A 24308-nucleotide genomic window follows, 5' to 3' on the forward strand; every position below is an offset into this window, starting at 1 on the left:
AATTACTATAGAATATTATTCAGCTCTAAAAACAAAGGAAATCTTTCCATTTGCAGCAACATGTATAAACCTGGAGGACACTGTACTAAGTGAAATAAGGTAGAGACAAAAAGATCAATTCTACATGGATGGTATCACTTATATGTGGAATCTTAAAATGTTGAACTCATAGTAACATAGTAAGAGAGAGTAGAATAATGTTTACCAATGGCTGGGGATGGGCAAGAAGGAAGATGTTGGTCAAAGCATATAAACCTTCACTAATAAGATAGATAAGTCTGGAGACCTAGTGTACAGCAAAATAACTACAGTTTTAATAATGTACTATGTACTTGAAAATTGCTCAGAGAGTAGATCTCAAGTGTTCTCACCACACATACACACACACACAGAGGTAATTGTATGAGGTGATGATATGTTAACTAGCCTAATTGTGGTAATCATTTCATAATGAATATGTATGTAAAAACATCATATTGTATACCTTAAATACATAAAATTTTTATTTGTCAATCATACCTCAGTAAAGCTGGGAAGAGAGAAGAAAGGACAGTAAAAAAGCCATTCATAATATGATATATCATAGAACTTTGACTCAGTAGTGAACAATACCAGCATAGTCATAATAAAGTAAACACAAACACTGAATATTAATACATTGAAAATTGTGACATACCTACATTGAGAGGATGAGGAGAAAGAAAAAGGTAAATGTATAAGTAATGAGTGCTAAGATCACAACTTCCATAACAAGAATTGCATAATGTCTAAAACTGAGAAAGTAAGAAATAACAATATGTGCATAATATTTAGAAATAGAGGAAGATACTAGAATAAATACTAGATACAGGGGTCGGGAACCTTTTTGGCTGAGAGAGCCATGAACGCCACATATTTTAAAATGTAATTCTGTGAGAGCCATACAACGACCCATGTACGTTATACATTATCCAGTAAAAATTTGGTGTTGTCCTAGAGGACAGCTGTGATTGGCTCCAGCCACCCACAACCATGAACATGAGTGGTAGGAAATGAATGGATTGTAATACATGAGAATGTTTTATATTTTTAACGTTATTATTTTTTTTTATTAAAGATTTGTCTGCGAGCCAGATGCAGCCATCAAAAGAGCCACATCTGGCTCATGAGCCATAGGTTCCCGACCCCTGTAACTAGAAGAAAAGGTAGAATAGGTGTTGGTGGTTGTTGCTGAGGGGAAATACTGAGAGCAGAAGAGAAGGAAAGTCTGTGTTTTTATTTAAAGTTTTTTAGTTTCCTATGATTTTTAAAGTATTTTGACAAAAATACCTTATATTAAATAAGTTACGAGCAAATTAATTCTGCTCCTCCCTTATTAAATTGATAGGAATTCCACACATTCCAACTGAAGAAACTGATTTCACTGAACAATGTAGAAATGTATTATGTTGGCCGGAAGTAAAAAAAAAAGAACGTGCAAAAAAGTGTGTGAGGGAAGGGGTTGTGTGTGCATGTGTACTAATGTAGTTGTGTTTTTCATCACTTTTTCTGATTAAAATTTTCTTTCCTTAACCTTCAAAGAGGTTAGTTGCTGCTTCTCAATTTCATGGAGTTCGGAAACTCTGAAAACAGGCCCTTCTATTTGATGTCTCTCTTATTTCTGTTTAGATCTTTTGGCTCAGCTGTGTGGCATTTCAGGAAATTTAACTACCCTATTAGTGATCAAAACTGATCGGTTGGGAAATCAAGAAATGAACAGACAAGCCTGACCAGGCGGTGGCACAGTGGATAGAGCATTGGACTCGGAATCCGAGGACCCAGGTTCAAGACCCCTGAGGTCGCCAGCTTGAGTGCGGGCTCATCTGGTTTGAGCAAAATCTCACTAGCTTGGACCCAAGGTCGCTGGCTCGAACAAGGGATTACTCAGTCTGCTGTAGTATCCCGTCCCCCCCCCCCCCCCCGTCAAGGCGCATATGAGAAAGCAATCAATGAACAACTAAGGTGTTGCAATGCACAACGAGAAACTAATGATTGATGCTTCTCATCTCTCTGTTCCTGTCTGTCTGTCCCTGTCTATCCCTCTCTCTGAAAAAAAAAAAAGAGAAAAAAAAATTTTTTTTTTATTAAAAAAAGAGAAATGAACAGACAAGGGGATTGTTATATCTCAAAAGGACAATGGAAAAGAAAATGAAACTCTGCTCAGAATAAGAAAAGATGATGAGAGAACAACACTCATTCTGGAGTACCCAGCCGTGTTTATAACCAGTGGTCTCGCTAGCTATGGCAGTGATTGGCTTTTTCTTGAGGAGTTATATAAACAAAAAGTGTGGAATTTAAGATTAAACTAGAGAATGCCAATGTTATACAGTCATTTCATGAGCAAAGTGGTTCTATTGTTTTCCATTTAGTGTGATAAAGTGAAACAAATATCTGTTAAAGCTACTCATTCATTCATTTATGTATTCAATAAACAGTTCTTGTGTTAGATATTTTACGAGGCACTGAGAGTGAAGGTAAGAGACAGAGGAAGGGGATGGAGACAAAGAGACGTTGGCAGATGCAGGTCCCTCACTTTAATAGAGGAAACAAGACAGGTACTGAAATAAATATAGCACATGTAGAAAATGATGAAAGAGGCACAGGTGAGAGCCAAAAGAAGCAGCCATCATTTTGAATTGTGAGGAAGGAGATGCCCTAGGAGTCTGTGCTTTGGAGGATGGGTAGGGCAAGTGGCTGGATCTCATAAAAAGAAGTCACATACAATAGGGATTATAGATATTTCTGACCCTTATTAAGGGATTAATAATATTTACAGTTAATGGTCTAGACTGTATCTGAGAGCTGAACTCAATTTTCTTGAGACACTCATTTCCATCCAGCAGAAAGCAGGAGAATGTCCAGCAAGTCACTCTGGACCGGAAACTGCTGACACCAGGCACCGGTAGGCCTGCTGACTCAGGGCAATGGCAACAGCTAAACCCTTGTCCCCCTCAGTGCTTGAACCTTTACTACAGTTGTTGGAACAGGGCCAGGCTTGCATATTGCCTTCATGTCACTTGCCAAGAGTGAATGTTCACTAATATTTCTCCCCCTGGGCAGAGAAATAAATGACAATGATTTCCTGGGCTTTCTTTCCCAAGGTAGTTGGTTCCACATATAGACTCTGGTGAACTTTGTATATTTCTGTGCAGGCCCGAGGATAGAAGTTATAGAAATAGAATGAGATTTGTGGGTTTGCCTATTTATTATCATGTCACTTAAAAACAGCTAAATGCATTAAACACTTATGCCAAGTTTAAAGGCAGGGAGAACAGTAACATTTATTAAGAAACATACATATAAAGTAAGATGATACGTTCATGAATTAAGATGATGAAAACAGACATAAAGCATAAAGTCCAAGATAGTGGTTAACTCGGCAGGGGAGGGAGGGAGAGAGACAGAGGGAGCTTCTGGTTGAATTTATGTCGTTTTATTTTATAATCTGAATGGTAAAGCCATTTCCCATATTATTCTCTACACTTATTTGTGTGCCTGATATACCTACTAATATGATCACTTTCTCTTAAAAGTCTCTGTTTTGCCTTTTTGTGAGCTTTATTGAGGTATAATTTATATATACTAAAATTTCCAATTTTTAGTACATAGTGATGTACTAAAGTGTCAGTAAGTTGTGACAAGTATATAGTAATGTAACTACCACAAAAAATCATGATATCGATCAATTCCATCATCTCCCAAAATTAAAAGTATTAAAATGGCTGAGAGGTAAGGATATATGTTTCTAGCCATGACAGAAACTGATATTCAACCAGCCCTCCCACTGTAAACAACTATACAATAGTACAGAATACATGAAATAACTGTTTGCAGATGTTGCATAACAGGCAGCACATATATATTATAATCATTAGAGTGACTAGTCAAAATAGACTGTGTAGCGACGTGGCCAATGGATTTAATTAAGAAGGAATCCTAAAAAAAATTTAAATATCAAATATACAAAAATAAAAGTCATGAAAGGGAAAACAGAACAGAAGAGGGCGCAAACAGAAAATAAGTAAATGGCAGAGCTAAATCCAAATATATCACTAAATATACTATATGTATAAATGGTCTGAGCACACTCATTAAAAGACAGAGATCGCCAGATTAAATAAAATAACAAGATCCAACTATATGTGGTCTACAAGAAACTTACTTTAAGTAAGTAGGTTAAAAGTGGGTAGGTTAAAAGGAAAAGGATAAAAAAAAGGCTTACCATGCAAACACAATCAAAAGAAAGCTAAAGTAGCTATATTAATATTAGACAAAATAGATTTCAAAGCAAGGACACTTATGAGGAATAAAGAGGGATATTACATAAAGACAAGAGTCAATTCATCAAAAAGACATAACAATCTTAAAGGTTTATTATTTAACAACAGAGCTTCAAAATAATAGAAGCAAAAACTGATAGAATTAAAAGGAGATATGGGCAAACCCATAACACTCCTTTCTCAGTAACCAATGGAACAAGTAGACAGGAAAATCAACAAGAACATATAACTTACAAACACCATCAACAACCATAAAAGAACTGACATCATACAAAAGATGTTTTCTGACAATAATGGAATTTAAAAAAACCCAATTATTGCAAAATGCTAATGGAAGAAATCAAAGAAAACCTAACTAAATAGAGAAACTTACTATGTTCATAGATTGGAAAGCTATTTATACTAAGGATGTCAATTCTCCCCAAATGTCTTACTCCTTTCCTACAAATGTAAACTTACCAACATCATGCACATTGAGCATTAAGGGTCAGTTTGTGCACTATGCTGCCTGCTATCACTGCTTGATAACTGAGCACCTACTTTGGGGTTTGGCACTAGGTTTTGGGAGATGAATGCAAGTGGTTTATGATTTTCTTAGGGACACAAAATGTGAAACACATGAAAAAATAATATAAGACATGATTTAAAATGTTGCCTAAGAATATGTCATGGATAAGGTGGAATTATCCGGGGCCTTGGAGGGAGACTGACTTACACAAAACAAGAGTAGCTTTAAATTTTCATTGTTCTCCACTAGAAAGCTCATACTGTTAAAAACACACACATATCCTGACCAGCTGGTGGCGCAGTGGATAGAGCATCAGACTGGGCAACTAAGGTGCTGCAATGAAGAATTGATGCTTCTTATCTCTCCCCCTTTCTGTCTGTCTGTCTCTATCTGTCTCTGTAAAACACACACACACACACACACACACACACACACACACACACACACACACAAAACAACTATCTACCAAGTACCTAACAAAATATATTAAGTAATTTGTTTTCCAATTTTTAATTAGAGATGTTTAACTGTCAAACAAGTTTTTATTAGCAAGATCATTTCAATTAAACTGATACCTGTACAAGCATAAAGCAAACTAATTTGACTTTTTTCGTTAGAACTTTGCAGCTTTATTTAAGGCTAATGTATAGTTTTTAAAACACTGAAAACACTTCATTTTTCTATGGATGTACCTGTACATACTTATTTTGGCAACAAACAAACAAAAAAACGAATAAAGATCACTACATCTTATTGTCTTTCTTTAGAGATGAGGAAATAGATTCAAGGACACACATCCAGGACTTGGAAAAGTAGATATTTGAATTGAGATCTATAGCTTAGTGCAGTGGCAGTATCGTAGCCAATGAGGTTTATCTGAGGCAAGATCATTGCTAATTGAACTGAGATCTATCTGATGCCATAACCTTTGCTCTTAAAAGAATCAGTTGGAAATAAGCAGGGCTTTAGCAGAGAAGGCCTTACCTGAGGGAGAGGCTGGCATGTACATGCTTAGTCATCTGTACAAATCACTAGATCTAAGAAGGTGGGCTAATTGGAATTATCAGTCCATCAAATACAAGGTGTTTGCGTGTAGAAGCAGCAGTCATGGCAATGAGGATGGATGCTTAGAGTAGAAGCTAGCAGCACCATGGTTACAAGAGGGTCACTGGGTTGGAAGCAAACTCGAGGTAGTAGTTAGAGGTATGCAGAACAGGGTCAGACTGGGAGGAAGAGCTGTTTAGAGTGATTCAGAAGTCAAGGAAGCCCCAGTCATACCCACCAGACATTAGTCTAACACAGTGGTAGTCAACCTGGTCCCTACCGCCCACTAGTGGGCATTCCAGCTTTCATGGTGGGCGGTAGCGGAGCAACCAAAGTATAAATAAAAAGATAGATTTAACTATAGTAAGTTGTTTTATAAAGATTTATTCTGCCAAACTTAGCGAAAATCTGACATAAAGTACTTGGTAAGTAATTATTATTGTATGCTTTAACTTGTTGTAACTCTGCTTTATAAATTTCATGAAGTAAAGTTACTTCCCTACTTTATAAATCACCATTACTGTGGAACCGGTGGGCAGTTAGAAAATTTTACTACTAACAGAGATACAAAAGTGGGCAGTAGTTATAAAAAGGTTAACTACCCCGGTCTAACAAAAACACACATAAGGACACCAATGCCTAGTACACAATTTAAGATCTAGCTCAGCAGGTAAAATGGCATATCATTTCTGATAAGCAATCAGAATCAAGATTTTTTTTTTCTTTTTTTTTTTCCTTCATTTTTCCGAAGCTGGAAACGGGGAGGCAGTCAGATAGACTCCCGCATTCGCCCGACCGGGATCCACCCAGCATGCCCACCAGGGGGCGATGCTTTGCTCCTCTGGCGCATCACTCTGTTGCGTCCAGAGCCATTCTAGCGCCTGAGGCAGAGGCCACAGAACCATCCCCAGCGCCCGGGCCATCTTTGCTCCAATGGAGCCTCACTGCGGGAGGGGAAGAGAGAGACAGAGAGGAAGGAGAGGGGGAGGGGTGGAGAAGCAAATGGGCGCCTCTCCTGTGTGCCCTGGCCGGGAATCGAACCTGGGACTCCTGCACGCCAGGCCGACGCTCTACCGCTGAGCCAACCGGCCAGGGCCAGAATCAAGACATTGAAAGTGCTCACACCCTTTGATGTGGTCCTTTCAGTCTTAGGAATCACTCTTTTTTTTTTTTTTTTTTTTGTATTTTTCTGAAGTTGGAAACGGGGAGAGACAGTCAGACTCCCGCATGCGCCCGACCGGGATCCACCCCGCACGTCCACCAGGGGCGACACTCTGCCCACCAGGGGCGATGCTCTGCCCCTCCGGGGCGTCGCTCTGCCGCAACCAGAGCCACTCTAGCGCCTGGGGCAGAGGCCAAGGAGCCATCCCCAGCGCCGGGGCCATCCTTGCTCCAGTGGAGCCTTGGCTGCAGGAGGGGAAGAGAGAGACAGAGAGGAAGGGGGGGGGGGTGGAGAAGCAAATGGGCGCTTCTCCTATGTGCCCTGGCTGGGAAGCAAACCCGGGTCCCCCGCACACCAGGCCAACGCTCTACCGCTGAGCCAACCGGCCAGGGCCAGAAATCACTCTTAAAAACAAACAAATTTGCCTTTACCAAATCAGAAGGTTTATAATACAGAATTATTTATAATAGCAAAATGTTTGGAACAATAGAAGTATACAAAAATAGAGAAATGAGTTTAATTAATTCTAGCATATTTATCATGGATGATTGTGTAGCCATTCAAAAGGATACTTTTGAAAAATGTTGGAAATGTTTACAATATAGTGTTAAGAAAATAAACACAGGCCCTGTCTAGTGGTTCAGTGGATAGTGTTGGCCTAGCCTATGGACGTCCTGGGTTCAATTCCTGATCAGGGCACACAGGAGAAATGACCATCTGCTTCTCCCTTTGCCCTCTCCCCCTTTTCTTGCTCTTCCCCTCCCACTGAATTGGTTGAAGCTTGGACTTAGGCGCTGAGGATAGCTCCATTGGAGCTCACCAGTCTCAGGTGCTAAAAATAGTTTGGTACTCAAGCATCAGCCCTAGATGGGGTTGGATCCCAGTCAGGGCTCATGCAGGAGTCTGTCCCACTATCTCCCTTTCTCTCACTTTAAAACAAAACAGAACAGAACAAAACAAAACAGAACAAAAGAAAAACACCCCACAGTATATTGAAGCATAAATAAAACGTGCCCAAGGTTCTTGTGACTGATTGTGCTTCTGCCAAAATTTTACTAGCCTAACCACCTATTACTAACTTTCACCAGAGGAAAGATATCTAATGTTAGTTACACTGTTTTAAGAACCAAAACAAACAAAAAAATCTATTTACTTCCACCTGGATCTTTGCCCTAATTGACTCAAACAAACTTCCTTGAAGGAAACAAACACACATTTATCCTGAATGAAAGGATTCCAGCCTGGACACCTCACTCACGTGTTTCTCCTCAGGTCTAGCTAAAGTCAGCTTGTCCTGAGAGGGAATAGGACTTGCTGACTACTAAGGCAGTCTCACAGGTGTGGAAATTTAATGCCGAGGAGCCTAATATTGGCAGCCTAAGTGGGCACTCTTCTTTGCTTCCTCACCTTCCACGTATCAGTCAGCAAAGATCATCAGTACTGCCACCCTCACAGAAGACCTATGTTAGAGTATTGGGCAGCATAACATACCCCACCCCAAGAATCCTCCTGTTAGACTATTTGACAGCCATCCTCCTTCAGCAGTAGCTTTCTGAGACAACCAAGGAAACACAACCGACAGACAGAATGGGGTACCTGCTAAAGTCCAGAGCTGCCTGGTGCCTGCTCACAACGGTGCCAAGAGCAAGGTGGCCTGTTTTGTCAGAACAAATGGTTATGTTCCTCCTCTGAGGGTAAGCTCCCTTTCATGGTGGTTCTGCAATGGCATTACTCAAGTAGATGCTTCGGACCATCCAAACTCTGATTGTAGTCCCAGGAACTTCTACTGGGCCCACATTCAACACAACACCCTCTAAACAACATTGCAGCATTCGGCAGCACCTGAAAGTTCACCCAATCTGCCCCAACCCTAGACACCTTCCTAATATAGAACCAGAATGGACTCCAACATAGTTCTGCTTTCCTCCCACAGCTATAATCCAGCTTAGTCTAGGACGGCAGTTTCAATTGTATTTTCCAAGAATGTTTTAGTGATCAAGATTCCTTTTTAATTTTTTAATTGGGATATAAAACACATACAGTAGAGAACATAAAGTACAGTTATCTTCACTGTGTACACTTCAATGAACTCTTGTCTATGTATATGCTCATGTGACTACTACCCCAATCAATGTGGGACAGCTTCAGCTCTCCAGAAGTCTCCTCATTCTCTCTGGTCAGCACAGAGCTTACCACTATTCTGATCTTATAACCATAATTTTCTTGTTTTGTACTCTGAAACTGTCTTCTTTTGTACAATTTATTAGTGAGATTCAGCTATGTTTTGCATGTACAGGAGTTCATTGTTTTTCATTGCTGCATAGTATTACATTTTATGTACATACCACTATTCATTCCCCTTTAAAAAAAATTTTTTTTTGACAGAGACAGAGACAGAGAGAAGGGCAGACAGACACAGACAGAGAGGAAGGGAGATCCTCAGGATCAATTTCTTCGTTGTGTCTCCTTTGTCTCCTTAGTTGTTCATTGATTGCTTTCTCATATGTGCCTTGACTGAGAGACTAAGCAGAGTGAGTGACCCCTTGCTCAAGCCAAGACCTTGGGCTTCAAACCAGCAACTTGCTCAAGCCAGCGACCATGGGGTCCTGTTTATAATCCCATGCTCAAACCAGCAACCCCGCGCTCAAGTCAGATGAGCCTGCACTTAAACTGATGACCTTGGGGTTTCGAGCCTGGGTCCTCTGTGTCCCAGTCCAACACTCTATCCACTGTGTCACCGCCTAGTCAGGCTATTCATTCTCCTTTTGATGGATATGTGGCTTACCAGTTTGAAGCTATCATAAATGAGGCTCCTATGAACATTCATAAAAATATCTTTTGGTGGATGTTACATCGCAGCGAGATAGACCACAGCAGACCCAAAGTAAATTTTATACGTTTTATTGCAGACCTGCGCAGGGATTGCAGGCAACCCATGCAAGGGAACACTGCAGCCCCCCAAACCTGCGCAGGGACTGCAGGCAACCCACGCCTCCGAAGAGACTGGAGCACTGCAGCCCCCCAAACCTGCGCAGCCAACAAACTGCGCAGGGACTGCAGTCCCCCAAACCTGCGCAGCTAACAAACTGCGCAGGGACTGCAGCCCCCCCCAAACCTGCACAGGGACTGCAGCCCCCCCAAACCTGCACAGGGACTGCAGCCAACCCACGCCTCCGAAGAGACTGGAGCACTGCAGCCCCCAAACCTGCGCAGGGACTGCAGGCAACCCACGTCTCTGAAGAGACTAGAGCACTGCAGCAACGAGCTTCTAAAATGGCTCCTTTTTATAGGGTGGCTATCTAGGATGAGCAAGCATCATACAGAAGCTAATGTGGCTGTTAGTCATTGGCTAGGGAGGTCGTGCGCAGTTACAGGGGGGGTATTACTCAGTGGAGAATTTCAAACATAAACTTCTGATAAGGGTCTCTGACTCAATGCAGGATGTTGCTGAACTCTTTGTTCTCAGTGTCACAGGGACCTTGTACACTCTTGGCAGCCCCAGCATGTCAGTACTCCCTGAATCTAACATTCCCCCATCTCTTTTGGACATAAATCAAATCCTTGATTCTTCATCAGTGGGGAGAATGGTATAAGGCTGGGGCTCATGAGAATTTTCTACTTTAGCTGTAGCTATAAGCTAATTAGGTCAGGGGTCCTCCCTAGTATGTGCTGGCACGCTGATAGTGTGCCCTTAGTACTACAAGCTTTACGGAATACTTTCTTTCTGCCTTGCATTTTTCTTCTCTGTACTAACTTCTTACAACTTGCACAAACCTTCTGCAACTTACACAAACCTTCTGCAACTTACACAAACCTTCTGCAACTTACACAAACCTTCAACTTTGATGCACTTTCTTATCCAGAAATAACTGACCTTCATAACAACTTACTTTTTCCTTTCCTTCTCAAAAGTACCTCTACACCTTATACCTTCTATTATCAAAACCATACAATTCCTTTCTAATTTATTTCCTCAAAACCTTAACCTTCAGCAAAGACTAAGTTAGTACTAAGTAATCCTCTTTTAAAGATTGCTTTTTGGAGGTGTCCTTTTCCTAAGTAGCCTATTGGACACATGACCAATATTCACAGATTATTCTATAGTGGTAGCTATGAGCACATACATAACTTTCATTTACCTTGTAGCTTCTCTCTCAGCCAAGGGACCTACACCCCCTTTCTGTATGACTCATAGCAGTACATGCATCAAACCTTAAGATGACTTACTTGGCAATTTTCTTTTACCTTAGTTTCCCTCCCTCCCCAAGGTCTCCATGCATGGACCAGTTAACTTCTGGTTTGTGGCTGAAGCAGGGCATGCTGTCCTTCTCAGGGTCAGCTTACAAAGGTTGGCGGGGTCAGTCTTCGCTGTCCACAAAGGTGTCTCTGCTGGGACTGCAAGCTTCAGCCGGCTGCGGTGGACCCAGGCAGGTATGCCTTCTACCTTGGCAGTAGTGGGAGTTGTCAGGATCATGGTGTCTGGACCCGTCTACGTGGGAGTCAGTCCTTGGGTGGTGTACTGCTAGAAGTGCCTCTTGGACAGTCTTTGAACAGTTTGCTGAGTAACCTATAAAACCTGCAAGTACTTAGGGAAAGGGTGTTACATTTCTACACTTTGCAGTTAGAGTTTAAGTCCTAGTGACTTCTGCTTCTAGCTGGAATTAGTAGCAGGTCCCAGCCTATAATAGGCATGGGGCATTGAGATAAGAGAAATAAAGGAGATACTAAACATAAAGCAATAAAACCAGACTGTCAATACCCACAGTAGAGATCTTTGAGGGATAAATAAAACTTAAATATTCAAGCAAGGCATAGTAGATGGCCCTTGTGTTTACAAGAAATGAGATTAGCTTATCTGCTACTTGGAAGAAATACCTTAGGCTCCTGAACGATGTCCTTAGGCCTTCAGTGGCAATTCCCAGCACGCTGGGCAAGGTCAGGTCACAGGTAGCTGGAGCAAGGCTAGAGGAGACTGAACCCTCCCTCCATGGAGCAAGGGGGCAGCTTACCTTCTCATGTCCCTCTTTCCACAGCACAGGTGTGTCAACCGGTGGGACCGGGAAGCCTGGCAGGCTTCAGTTCAATGACCTTTCTTTCCACTCTGGAGCAGGGCCTTGATGAAAGCTATGAAGCCCCTTAGGGCGCTGGAGCCAAAAGTTGGTATTTTCTGACTTCTTTTGGGCCTTATTTGCCTTTTCTTTTACTTCCTTGGTCATTATAGACCTTAAAAACCATGCTCAGAAGATCTCACTGAAGGGCTTGACTAAGAGAGCAAAATTGGGAATACAACAACAGATCCTTGGTACAAAAAGGAAGTCTTAGTACTTGACAGACTATACAATTCTATTATGGCTAAAGCAGTGGGTTTAGAAGGGGCCGTATTCCCTAAATCTTTTCCCCTAAATCTTCTCCTCGGGGCTGGCTCCAGATAGGAGGTGGGGATTCCCCGGAGCCAAAGCAGAGGAGGGCAGGGGCTGTAGCAAGGTGATGATAACCTCTAGCTTATTGCACTGTTATCTTTTGCCTCACTAAGCAGTGGCTCAGCCCTTGAGCCGGTGCCCAAGGGGGAGGGGCAAGTGCCTGAAACTGTGAGGGGAGCCTGCCGCTTCTCCTGCAGCCAGCTGCAGCCTGGCTGCCTTTTCTTTCTCTACCTCTGCTGCTATACTGGGCTGCATACTGACTGTGCCACCTGCCTGCAGGTGGGTGCTGGTGATAGTACGCTAGACTCTCTATGTTTTCTATGGGTCTAGCAATCCTTGGTTTGGCCAGTCTGCTCTTAAGTTGGCCATTCTAGTAGCAGACAAACAAACCAAATATGCACACAAAACAAACAAAACTTCTAAACAAAAACCAAAAGGAAAAGGCAGCGTCCTGCGTTCCCTGACTAACCAGGTGGGGAGAAATCAGGTGGCATCCCGCCTGCTCCACTACACCCTTTTCTAACCAGAGCTCTGTTTCCAAATATTCAAAGAGGAAGCTTATTTACTAAACAGTCTCAAGACTCCAAAGGTTTCAAATCAGCCAAATTCAGTTTCCAAATGGCAACTGCCGGAGGCTGGCCAGCTACCAATGTCTGCTGCAGCCCACTCCGTGAGGAGGGGTCTTACACGGCCAATCTCGCTGGGGGCCTCCATCTGTTACATCCCACCGAGAGAGGCCACAGCAGACACAAAGTGAATTTTATAAGTTTTATTGCAAACCTGCACAGGGACTGCAGGCAACCCACGCAAGGGAACACTGCAGCCCCCAAACCTGTGTAGGGACTGCAGGCAACCCACGTCTCTGAAGAGACTAGAGCACTGCAGCAACGAGCTTCTAAAATGGCTCCTTTTTATAGGGTGGCTATCTAGGATGAGCAAGCATCATACAGAAGCTAATGTGGCTGTTAGTCATTGGCTAGGGAGGTCGTGCGCAGTTACAGGGGGGGTATTACTCAGTGGAGAATTTCAAACATAAACTTCTGATAAGGGTCTCTGACTCAATGCAGGATGTTGCTGAACTCTTTGTTCTCAGTGTCACAGGGACCTTGTACACTCTTGGCAGCCCCAGCATGTCAGTACTCCCTGAATCTAACAGTGGACACTTGCACTTACTTCACTTGGTTATATAAGTAGGAGTAGAATTACTAGGTTATAAGAGAGAAATATATAGTTATAAGAGATAAATATACATATATTTAGTTTTAGAAGATTTCCGGGAAACACTTTTCCAAAGTAGATGAACCAATGTACATTCCCACTCGCAATGCATAAGAGTCTCAGTTTCTACATACTTTCACCCTCATTGGGTATTATGATGGGTGGATGGTGGTAGACCATGTGTTTTAATATGTATTTTCCTGATGCTTATTGGCTGTTTGGATACCTTCTTTGAAAGTGCCTGTTTCAGTTTTTCATTAATTAATTAAAAATTATTTATTGATTTTAGCCAGAGAGGAAGGGAAAGAAAGAGAGAGAGAGAAACAGAAACATTGAGCTGTTCCTGTGTGTGCCTGAGCTGTGATTGAACCAGCAACCTCTGTGCTTCAGGCCAAGCCTCCAATGAAACTATCTAGCCAGGGCATGTTTCATTCAGTTTTAAACTGTAGTATATAATGCTTTTTTTTATTGACTTGCAGGAGTTTTCTTTTTTCCCATTGATTTGAGAAAGAGAGAAAGAAAAAAAAAGAAAAGCGAGACGCATCAACTTGTTCAACTTAGTTGTTCAATTTACTTGTTCATTCATTGGTTGCTTCTCATATGTGCCCTGACCGGGGATTGAACTCATGACCTTGGGGCACTAGGACAGTACTATATCCACTGAACCACCTGGCCAAGGTATAGGAGTTCTTTTCTATCTTCAGACTAAGAATCTGTGTTAGATTATGCTATTGTCAGTGTGGTTAAAGTAGAAACTATGATTCTTGGCATCTCTTTCCTGTATGGTTCCCAGTTAGAATTGAGCCAAAGAGGAAATTGCAGAATATTTGAAAAGTGGAGGTGAATCATCAGCCACTTAACACTGATGAGACACAGATTAGAGATGGTGAAGGGTGTATGCAGAGGTCCTGGCAGGTCCCTGTTTGTCCTCATTCTTCTCTGCTCATGAACAACTCACCTTCCCAAATGCTGCCCTGATAACCAGCAGCGGCCCCACTGGGTGTTTAGCTGCAGACCCACAGATGCGGTAGCTACAACAGCTTTTCTCAGCATTCTCCCATCCATGGTTCCACGTTAACGCCTGGCCATGTTTGGCTTCTTCAACTTCCCAAGAAGCTCAAACTTGTCCACTTGGCCTAGTGTTTCAGGAAAACTGTTTCTATGATCCTTGACAGACCTAGAACTTCCCCTACAAAGAAACCCTTGTTTCAGCTGTAAAGAAGATAAATTTATCTCCATAGCTATATATCTCTTTCTAAAATTGTATCTATTTATTAAAGAAAAAATTGTAATTTAGAGAGCAAAACAAGAAAATAGTTATTCTTTTTTTAGTTGACTTTATTGGAGTGAAATTGGTCAATAACATTACATAGGTTTTCAGCGTAGCGTTCCATCACACATCATCTGTACACTGCACTGCGCGTTCAGCACCTCAAGGCGAGTCCCTCGTTGGGGCACATGCAGGAACGGATTATTGTTCCTGTGTGTCTGTCTGTCTAGCTCTCTCTCTCTCTCCCTTCCTCTCTCTTTGAGATCAATGGAATAAACATTAAAAAAAGAAAAAAATATATGAAATCAACACGTTATATAAACTCAAAGACACATTGAGTATACATATTGCTAATTTTTTTGTCCACATACATTTACTTAGATTAAAATTTTTTACTTGTATTCCAGAATTAAAAGATAAGTACAATGTTAAGGCTTTTAATACATATAACTCAACTGACCAAAAAAGATTGTATCAATGTATATGTCTACCAGTGTCTGCTTCCCTTCATCTTCACTGAAGACTTTTAAAATCTTGGCCAATTTGTTAGAGGACAAACGGTATCTCTTTTATATTTTAATTTGCTTTTTTGGGGGTAATTTTCGAAGTTAGAAGTGGGGAGGCACTCAGACAGACTCCCACATGTGCCCAACCGGAATCCACCTGGTATACCCACCAGGGGGCGATGCTCTGCCCATCTGGGGTGTTGCTTTGTTGCAACCTGAGCCATTCTAGTGCCTGAGGCAGGGGCCATGGAGCTGTCCTCAGCGCCCGGGCCAACTTTGCTCCAATGGAGCCTTGGCTGCAGGAGGGGAAGACAGAGACAGAGAGGAAGGAGAGGGGGAGGGGTGGAGAAGCAGATGGGTTCTTCTCCTGTGTGCCCTAGCCGTGAATTGAACCCAGGACTTCCACACACTGGGCCGACGCTCTACTGCTAAGCCAACCGGCTAGGGCCTGCATTTTTATTATTAGTATGGTTGAGCATTTTTCATAAATATTCATTAGCCAAAGGACCAGCAAGTTTTGATGGGAAGAGGGGGCAATATTCCAGCTCTACAATAGAGAACAGGCTCTAACAGAGGCAAAGGCTGCTTAACTTCAGGCATATCATTTAAACTTTGAGTCTTATCTGAAAAATATGCATAATAGTAACAGATAAAACACTTAAGTGTTTGCATTAAATGAGATAATGTATGTAAAGCACTTGGTCTAATGCCTGGGAGATAGTAAGCTCTCAAGAAATGGTAGGATTACCACACAGCTATTAAATGGTTGTGCTAAGATTCAAATTTAGGATTGTCATACTCCAAAGTATGAAGTAAGATAACTGAGGGAAGGCAAGACATGCAAGTAGATAGACCAGTGAATGGAGTTACTGAGGGCTGTGGAGGTAGGAAGGAGAGAAATGGGGAACTAAAGTAACTGAAGAACTCGATCCATTGTGGGGAAAAGGAAACTCTAAAAGAGGCTACAGAAGTTGGATAAGAGAAGATCTGTTACCAGCGTCAGGAATATGGAGTAAGAACAGAGGCAGCCAGGACTGGAGGACAAGAACAATTTAACACTCAGGAATTTCAATCTTAGGTATATATTCAAAACAATTCAAAATATATGTCTTTATGAAACTTTTTACATGAGCCATGTCCAATTGGCTTAGTGGTAGAGTGTCGGCCCCAGTGTGGGGATGTCCCAGGTTTGATTCCACTCAGGGTACACAGGAGAAGCAACCATCTGCTTCTCCACCCCTCCTTCTTCTCTCTCTCTCTCTTTTTCTCTCTCAATAGCCCTTCCACAACCATGCCTCGAGTTGGCCTCGGGTGCTGAGGATGGCTCTGTGGCCTCTGCCTCAGGCGCTAAAAGAGTGACTCCTTTGCTGAGCAATGAAGCAATGGCCCCAGAGGGGCAGAGTATTGCCCCCTAGTGGGTTTACTGGGGGGATCCTGGTCCGGCCATATGCAGAAGTCTGTCTCTCTGCCTCCCTTCCTCTCACTAAAATTTAAAAAGAAGATATTTTTTTGTATGAAAATTCATAGCAGCATTATTCATAGTAGCCAAAAAATGCAAAACTACCTAAAGTCCATCAACTGATAATTCTATAAATAAAATGTGGTATATCCATATGATGGAACATTATTCATCAACAAAAAAGAATGCAGTAGATACATTATCCTAAGTAAAAAATGTCAGACAAAAAATACCATATATTACATGGTTCCAAATATCCAAGATAGACAAATCTATAGACAGAAAGTGGATTAGTGGTTGCCTGTAGATAGGAAAATGGAAGGGTTATAGATAAAAGGTATGGGGTTGGCCCTGGCGGGTTGGCTCCGTGGTAGAGCGTCGGCCTGGCGTGCAGGAGTCCCAGGTTCGATTCCCGGCCAGGGCACACAGGAGAAGCACCCATCTGCTTCTCCACCCCTCCCCCTCTCCTTCCTCTCTGTCTCTCTCTTCCCCTCCTGCAGCGAGGCTCCATTGGAGCAAGGATGGCCCGGGCACTGGGGATGGCTCCTTGGCCTCTGCCCCAGGCGCTGGAGCGGCTCTGGTCGCGACAGAGCAACGCCCCAGAGAGGCAGAGCATCGCCCCCTGGTGGGCAGAGCGTCGCCCCCTGGTGGGCGTGCCGGGTGGATCCCCGTGGGGCGCATGCAGGAGGCTGTCTGTCTCCCCGTTTCCAGCTTCAGAAAAATACAAAAAAAAAAAAAAAAAAAAAAAAGGTATGGGGTTTCTTCCTGGTTGAAGAAGATACTGTAAAATTGGTTGTTGTTATGTTTTCACAACTTTGTGAATATACTAAAAAACTGATTTGTACACTTTTAAAAGGCGAATTGTATAGCATGTATTAATAAAATATGTCTCAAAAAAGCCATTATTTAAAAAAAAAGTTAATAGAAAAGGAGAGCCATAGTCAAGCTATTCTAAATATTTCCATGGGGTCATAGGTGCACTGAACCACTCCATGGTCACTATCAGCTCTTGGAAAGTCTACAGTATATTGGCTAAGACTCTTGTTGCAGCTAACCTGGAATTGGGTTTTATTATAACTCTATAAGGATATCTCACATGACCTAGAGACATTTAGAAATAAACCACAATTCTGATAATTTCTGGAACATTTATTCTGAATTTTCTCTTAATGTTTTCTCAAATAGTCTATTTTTCATTTTTTGACTAGATTTGAACTTTGGAAATAACCAAAGCCCCTTGATGTCCAGTCTGAGGCAAAGTGGGTGGTTAATGTAGAAGTTAACTTTTTGTTCAAAACAAGGTGAAGAAATGACATGAATTTGTTTCTAGAGAGGACCAAGAAAGAGAATCCTTTCGGTCATGATGCCATGGAAGTGAAGCTGTTATCCTGACATAGGCCTGGCCCATTTACAGTGGAACAGAAAAGACTAAGAAAGGACAGGGCACAGTTGATTACCTAAAGGTAGGTAGGGTTTTTTTTTTCTTTCATTCAGTTTTAAATATTCAAAGCAGTGCAACATAATATTCTCTACTCTTCTAAAGGCAAAATTGATCTTATAATACCAACCCTTCTTAGACTTTTTCAAAAAATTAAGAGGAGGAAACACCTCCAAACTCATTTTGAGGCCAGCATTATCCTGCTGCCAAAGCCAAAGACCGTACAAGAAAAGAAAACTACAGACCAGTATCCCTTATAAGCACTGATGCAAAAATACTCAACAAAATCCTAGCACACTTAATCCAGCACCATATAACAAGATTATGTCCCATATCCATGTGGAATTTATTCTTGAAATGCAAGGATGGTTCAACATGTGAAATCAATCAATGTAATACACTTCATTAACAGAATGCAGGAAAAAACCCACACGATCATCTCAACTAATGCAGATAAAGCACTTGACATGATTCAACGCCCTTTTATGACAAAATCACTCAATGCACTAGAACTAGCAGGGAGTTACCCCAACATAATAAAAGCCACATATAAAAAACACAAAGCAAATATTATACTCAATGGTGAAAAGCTAAAAGTAGAATTAATTTTGTTTTACTCCACCAAGTTTTGGGTGATTTTTTAATGCAATAATACAACCAAAACAGAATGAATAAATTGAAGATTTATCTGAGGCTTATTACAGTGTATAACATGAGGTAGAAATCCAAGCTAATTCTTTTTTTTTTTTTGTAGCAGAGACAGAGTCAGAGAGAGGGACAGATAAGGACAGACAGGAAGGGAGAGAGATGAGAAATAATCAATTTTTGTTGTGGTTCCTTAGTTGTTCATTGATTGATTTCTCATATGTGCCTTGACCAGGGGCTACAGAAGACAAGAGTGACCCCTTGCTTGAGCCAGCGACCTTGGGCTCAAGCTGGTGAGCTTTGCTTAAACCAGATGAGCCTGTGCTCAAGCTGGCCATCTTGGGGTGTTGAACCTGGGTCCTCCACATCCCAGTCCGATGCTCTATCCACTGCACCACTGCCTGGTCAGGCCCAAGCTAATTCTTAACTCCAGTGTCTTAATACTCATAAATTTCTTTTTTTTTTTGATGAGAGGAGGGGAGATAGTGAGGCAGATTCCTGCTTGCACGCCAACCAGGATCCATCCAGCAACCCTATCTGGGGCCGATGCTCAAATACAGAGCTATACTTAGTACCTGCAGTTGATGTGCTCAGACTAACCAAGCCATCCTCAGCACCCAGACCCACACTGGAACCAATCGAGCCACTGGCTGCGAGAGGGGAAGAGGGAGAGACGGGGGAGTAGGAGTGGGGGAGAAACAAATGATCGCTTCTCCTGTGTGCCCTGACGCGGAGTTGAACCTGGGACATCCATACACTGAGCCAATGCTTTATCCACTAAGCCACCAGCCAGGGCACTTTCTTAAGATATTTTATGTCTTATTCATAATTTGTTTCAGCATCAATTATAATGATAATACAAAACAGGTACTAAAAATGTCTTTATTGAACTGAATCTACATACTCACTTTGAAAATGTGTCATCTTTACTGTATTAATCCTTCTCAAGCAATATTTATCTTGCTTGCCTTTATTTATCCCATTAGAGTTTTATTGTTCTTTTAAAATAAATCTTTGATTCCAACTAAAGTCAATAAAACTTGTATTACTACTGTAAATAGAAGCTATTTATACTGATTTCTAGCTGTATGAAAATAGAACACTAAAATATAATTTTTATCTTATACTGTAAAGTTTTGCTTCAATTTAAATTTTGTTTTATTTAACTCTTTGAATACAAAGTAAATCCTATTTATGTATTTATTTGTTTTGAGAGTGAGAAAGAGACAAGAAGGGAGAGATAGGGTGAGAAACATCAAATCATATATAGTGGCCTTCACTTTAATTGTGCATTGCTTTTATTTATTTATTTATTTATTTATTTATTTATTTTTTGGTATTTTTCTGAAGCTGGAAACGGGGAGAGACAGTCAGACAGACTCCCGCATGCGCCCGACCGGGATCCACCCAGCACGCCCACCAGGGGCGATGCTCTGCTCACCAGGGGGCGATGCTCTGCCCCTCCGGGGCGTCGCTCTGCTGCGACCAGAGCCACTCTAGCGCCTGGGGCAGAGGCCAAGGAGCCATCCCCAGCGCCCGGGCCATCTTTGCTCCAATGGAGCCTTGGCTGCGGGAGGGGAAGAGAGAGACAGAGAGGAAGCGGGGGGGGGGGGTGGGGTGGAGAAGCAGATGGGCGCTTCTCCTATGCCCTGGCTGGGAATCGAACCCGGGTCCTCCGCACGCCAGGCCGATGCTCTACCGCTGAGCCAACCGGCCAGGGCCCTGTGCATTGCTTTTATATGTGCCTTGACCAGGGCCGAGCCAGTGTCTCCTTGTTCAAACTAACGACGGACTTCACACCAGTGATCTTTAGGCTCCAGCTGATGAGCTTTGGGATCATGTGGATGATTTTCCTGCTCAAGCCAGGACCCCTTGCGGATGAGCTGATCAGCCCATGCTCAGAGCTAGGGAGGCCTCACGTCTTCAACCCAGCAACCCCAGCATTCTGGGTCAACACTTTATCCATTGCATCACCACCAGTCAGGCTTCAATTTAAATTTTAAATAACTCTAGTAATTTAAGGTGACTTCTGTAGTATCAAAAAATACCATTAAGAAAATGAAAAAACAAGCCCTGGACTGGGAGAAAATATTTGCAAATCACATATCTGATAAATCAGGGGTCCCCAAACTTTTTACACAGGGGGCCAGTTCACTGTCCCTCAGGCCGTTGGAGAGCCGGACTATAAAAAAACTATGAACCGCCTGACCGGGCGGTGGCGCAGTGGATAGAGCATCAGACTGGGATGCGGAAAACCCAGGTTCGAGACCCCGAGGTCACCAGCTTGAGCGAGGGCTCATCTGGTTTGAGCAAAAAGCTCACCAGCTTGAGCCCAAGGTCGCTGGCTCAAGCAAGGGGTTACTCGGTCTACTGAAGGCCCACGGTCAAGGCACGTATGAGAAAGCAATCAATGGACAATTAAGGTGTCACAACATGCAATGAAAAACTAATGATTGATGCTTCTCATCTCTCCGTTCCTGTCTGTCTGTCCCTGTCTATCCCTCTCTTTGACTCTCTCTCTCTGTAAAAAAATAAAGAAATAAAAAACAAACAAACAAACAAAAAAACTATGAACAAATCCCTATGCACACTGCACATATCTTATTTTAAAGTAAAAAACAAAACAGGAACAAATACAATATTTAAAATAAAGAACAAGTAAATTTAAATCAACAAACTGACCAGTATTTCAATGGGAACTATGCTCCTCTCACTGACCATCAATGAAAGAGGTGCCCCTTCCAGAAGTGCTGCGAGGGTCGGATAAATGGCCTCAGGGGGCCGCATGTGGCCCGCGGGCTGTAGTTTGGGGACCCCTGTGATAAATGACTTGTATCCAGACTATATAAAGAGCTCTTATATTTCAATGATAAAATGATGCATTCAATTTGGAAAATGGGCAACAGAATTAAATAAACACTTCACCAAAAAGACAGGCAAATGGGCCCTGGCTGGTTGGCTCAGTGGTAGAGCATCGGCCTGGCGTGCGGAAGTCCCGGGTTCGATTCCCGGCCAGGCCACACAGGAGAAGCGCCCATCTGCTTCTCCACCCCTCCCCCTCTCCTTCCTCTCTGTCTCTCTCTTCTCCTCCCTCAGCCAAGACTCCATTGGAGCAAAGTTGGCCCGGGCTCTGAGGATGGCTCTATGGCCTCTGCCTCAGGTGCTAGACTGGCTCTGGCAGCAACAGAGCGACCCCTGGATGGGCAGAGCATCGCCCCCTGGTGGGCGTGCCAGGTGGATCCCGGTCAGACGCATGCGGGAGTCTGTCTGACTGCCTCCCCGTTTCCAGCTTCAGAAAAATACAAAAAAAAAAAAAAAAGACAGGCAAATGTCTAATAAACACAAGAAAATATGCTCAATACTATTAGTTATTAGGGAAATGCATATTAAAACAACAATGAGATACCACTTCACATTCACTAGAATGGCTATAATTATAAAGACAGACAGTAACAGCATGACTGGGTGGTGACAGCCTGACTGGGTGGTGGCACAGTGGATAGAGCGTCGGACTGGGATGCGGAGGACCCAGGTTCGAGACCCCGAGGTTGCCAGCTTGAGCGTGGGCTCATCTGGTTTGAGCAAAACTCACCAGCTTGGACCCAAGGTCGCTGGCTTGAGCAAGAGGTTACTCCGTCTGCTGAAGGCCCACGGTCAAGGCACATATGAGAAAGCAATCAATGAACAACTAAGGTGTCTCAACGAAAAACTAATGATTGATGCTTCTCATATCTTTCTGTCCCTATCTATCCCTCTCTCTGACTCTCTCTCTCTGTCTCTGTAAAAACAAACAAACAAACAAACAGAAAACGACAGATAGTAACAGGTGGTGGTGAGGAAGTGAGAAAACTGGGACACTCATACTTTGCTAGTAGAGATGTAAAATGATATAGCCACTTTGGAAAACAGTTGAACAGTTTCTTTTGTTGTGACAGTCAGAGAAAGAGACAGAAAGAGGGACAGATAGGGACAGATAGGAAGGTAGAGAGATGAGAAGCATTTTTGTTGTGGCTCCTTTGTCTCCTTACTTGTTCATTGATTGCTTTCTCATATGTGCCTTGACCGGGGGGCTACAGTAGATCGAGTGACCCCTTGCTCAAGCTAGTGACCTTGGGCTCAAGCTGGTGAGCTTTGCTCAAACCAGATGAGCCTGTGCTCAAGCTGGTGACCTTGGGGTTTCGAACCTGGGTTTTCTGCTTCCCAGCCCAATTCTCTGTCCACTGCGCCACAGCCTCGTCAGGCTAAACAGTTTCTTTAAAAAAAGAAAATTGCGGCCCTGGCCGGTTAGCTCAGCGGTAGAGCGTCGGCCTGGCATGCGGGGGACCCGGGTTCGATTCCCGGCCAGGGCACATAGGAGAAGCGCCCATTTGCTTCTCCACCCCCACCCCCTCCTTCCTCTCTGTCTCTCTCTTCCCCTCCCGCAGCCAAGGCTCCATTGGAGCAAAGATGGCCCGGGCACTGGGGATGGCTCCTTGGCCTCTGCCCCAGGCGCTAGAGTGGCTCTGGTCGCGGCACAGTGACGCCCCGGAGGGGCAGAGCATCGCCCCCTGGTGGGCAGAGCGTCGCCCCCTGGTGGGCGTGCCGGGTGGATCCCGGTCGGGTGTATGCGGGAGTCTGTCTGACTGTCTCTCCCCGTTTCCAGCTTCAGAAAAATACAAAAAAAAAAAGAAAATTGCCATACAGCCCAGCCACTCAACTCCTAAGAATCTACCCAAAAGAAATGAAAACATATATCTATACAATGAACATGTATGCAAATGTTCAAAGCAGCATTCTTCATATAGACCAAACTGAAAACAACCTAAATGTTCATCATTTGATGAATAGATTTAAAAAATATGGCATATTGATATGATCAAATACTATTTGGCAATAAAAAGGAATGTAATTTCAATTAGAATACATGCTTAAACATGGATAAACCTAAAAAATGCTAGTGAAAGAAGCCAGATATAAACACTATATATCATATGATTCCATCTATATGAAATGCCCCAAAGAGGTAACTTTATTGAAACAGATGGAAAACCAGCAGTAGCTAGGGATGGGGGTGGCAGGAGAGATGAACTACAAATGGACATGAGATTTTTATTTTTAGTTTCTTTTTAAAAATTTTTAAAGACTTTATTCATTCAATTTTTAGATAGGGGAGAGAGAGAGAGAGAGAGAGAGAGAGAAGGGGGGAGGAGCAGGAAGCATCAACTCCCATATGTGACTTGACCAGGCAAGCCCAGGGTTTCGAACCAGCGACCTCAGTGTTTCAGGTCGACGCTTTATCCCACTGCGCCACCACAGGTCAGGAGAGATTATTTTTTGATTGTGATACAAATATTTTAAAAC

General features: G+C 42.7%; 1 long non-coding RNA gene and 1 pseudogene across 1 annotated transcript; one reads left to right on the plus strand and one right to left on the minus strand.

Annotated features, from left to right (window-relative positions):
• Positions 1–5642: 5642 nt before the first annotated feature.
• Positions 5643–5749, plus strand: LOC136380187 (U4 spliceosomal RNA; annotated as a pseudogene).
• Positions 5750–9878: 4129 nt separating this feature from the next.
• LOC136379969 (uncharacterized) lies at positions 9879–11238 on the minus strand. The gene is made up of 3 exons (XR_010746831.1): positions 10266–11238; positions 10083–10166; positions 9879–10039 (listed from the first exon to the last, which is right to left on the minus strand). It is a non-coding gene; the product is annotated as an uncharacterized lncRNA (long non-coding RNA).
• Positions 11239–24308: the final 13070 nt, after the last annotated feature.

This window comes from Saccopteryx leptura, chromosome 8 (assembly GCF_036850995.1).
Source record: "Saccopteryx leptura isolate mSacLep1 chromosome 8, mSacLep1_pri_phased_curated, whole genome shotgun sequence".
Lineage (NCBI taxonomy): Eukaryota > Metazoa > Chordata > Mammalia > Chiroptera > Emballonuridae > Saccopteryx > Saccopteryx leptura.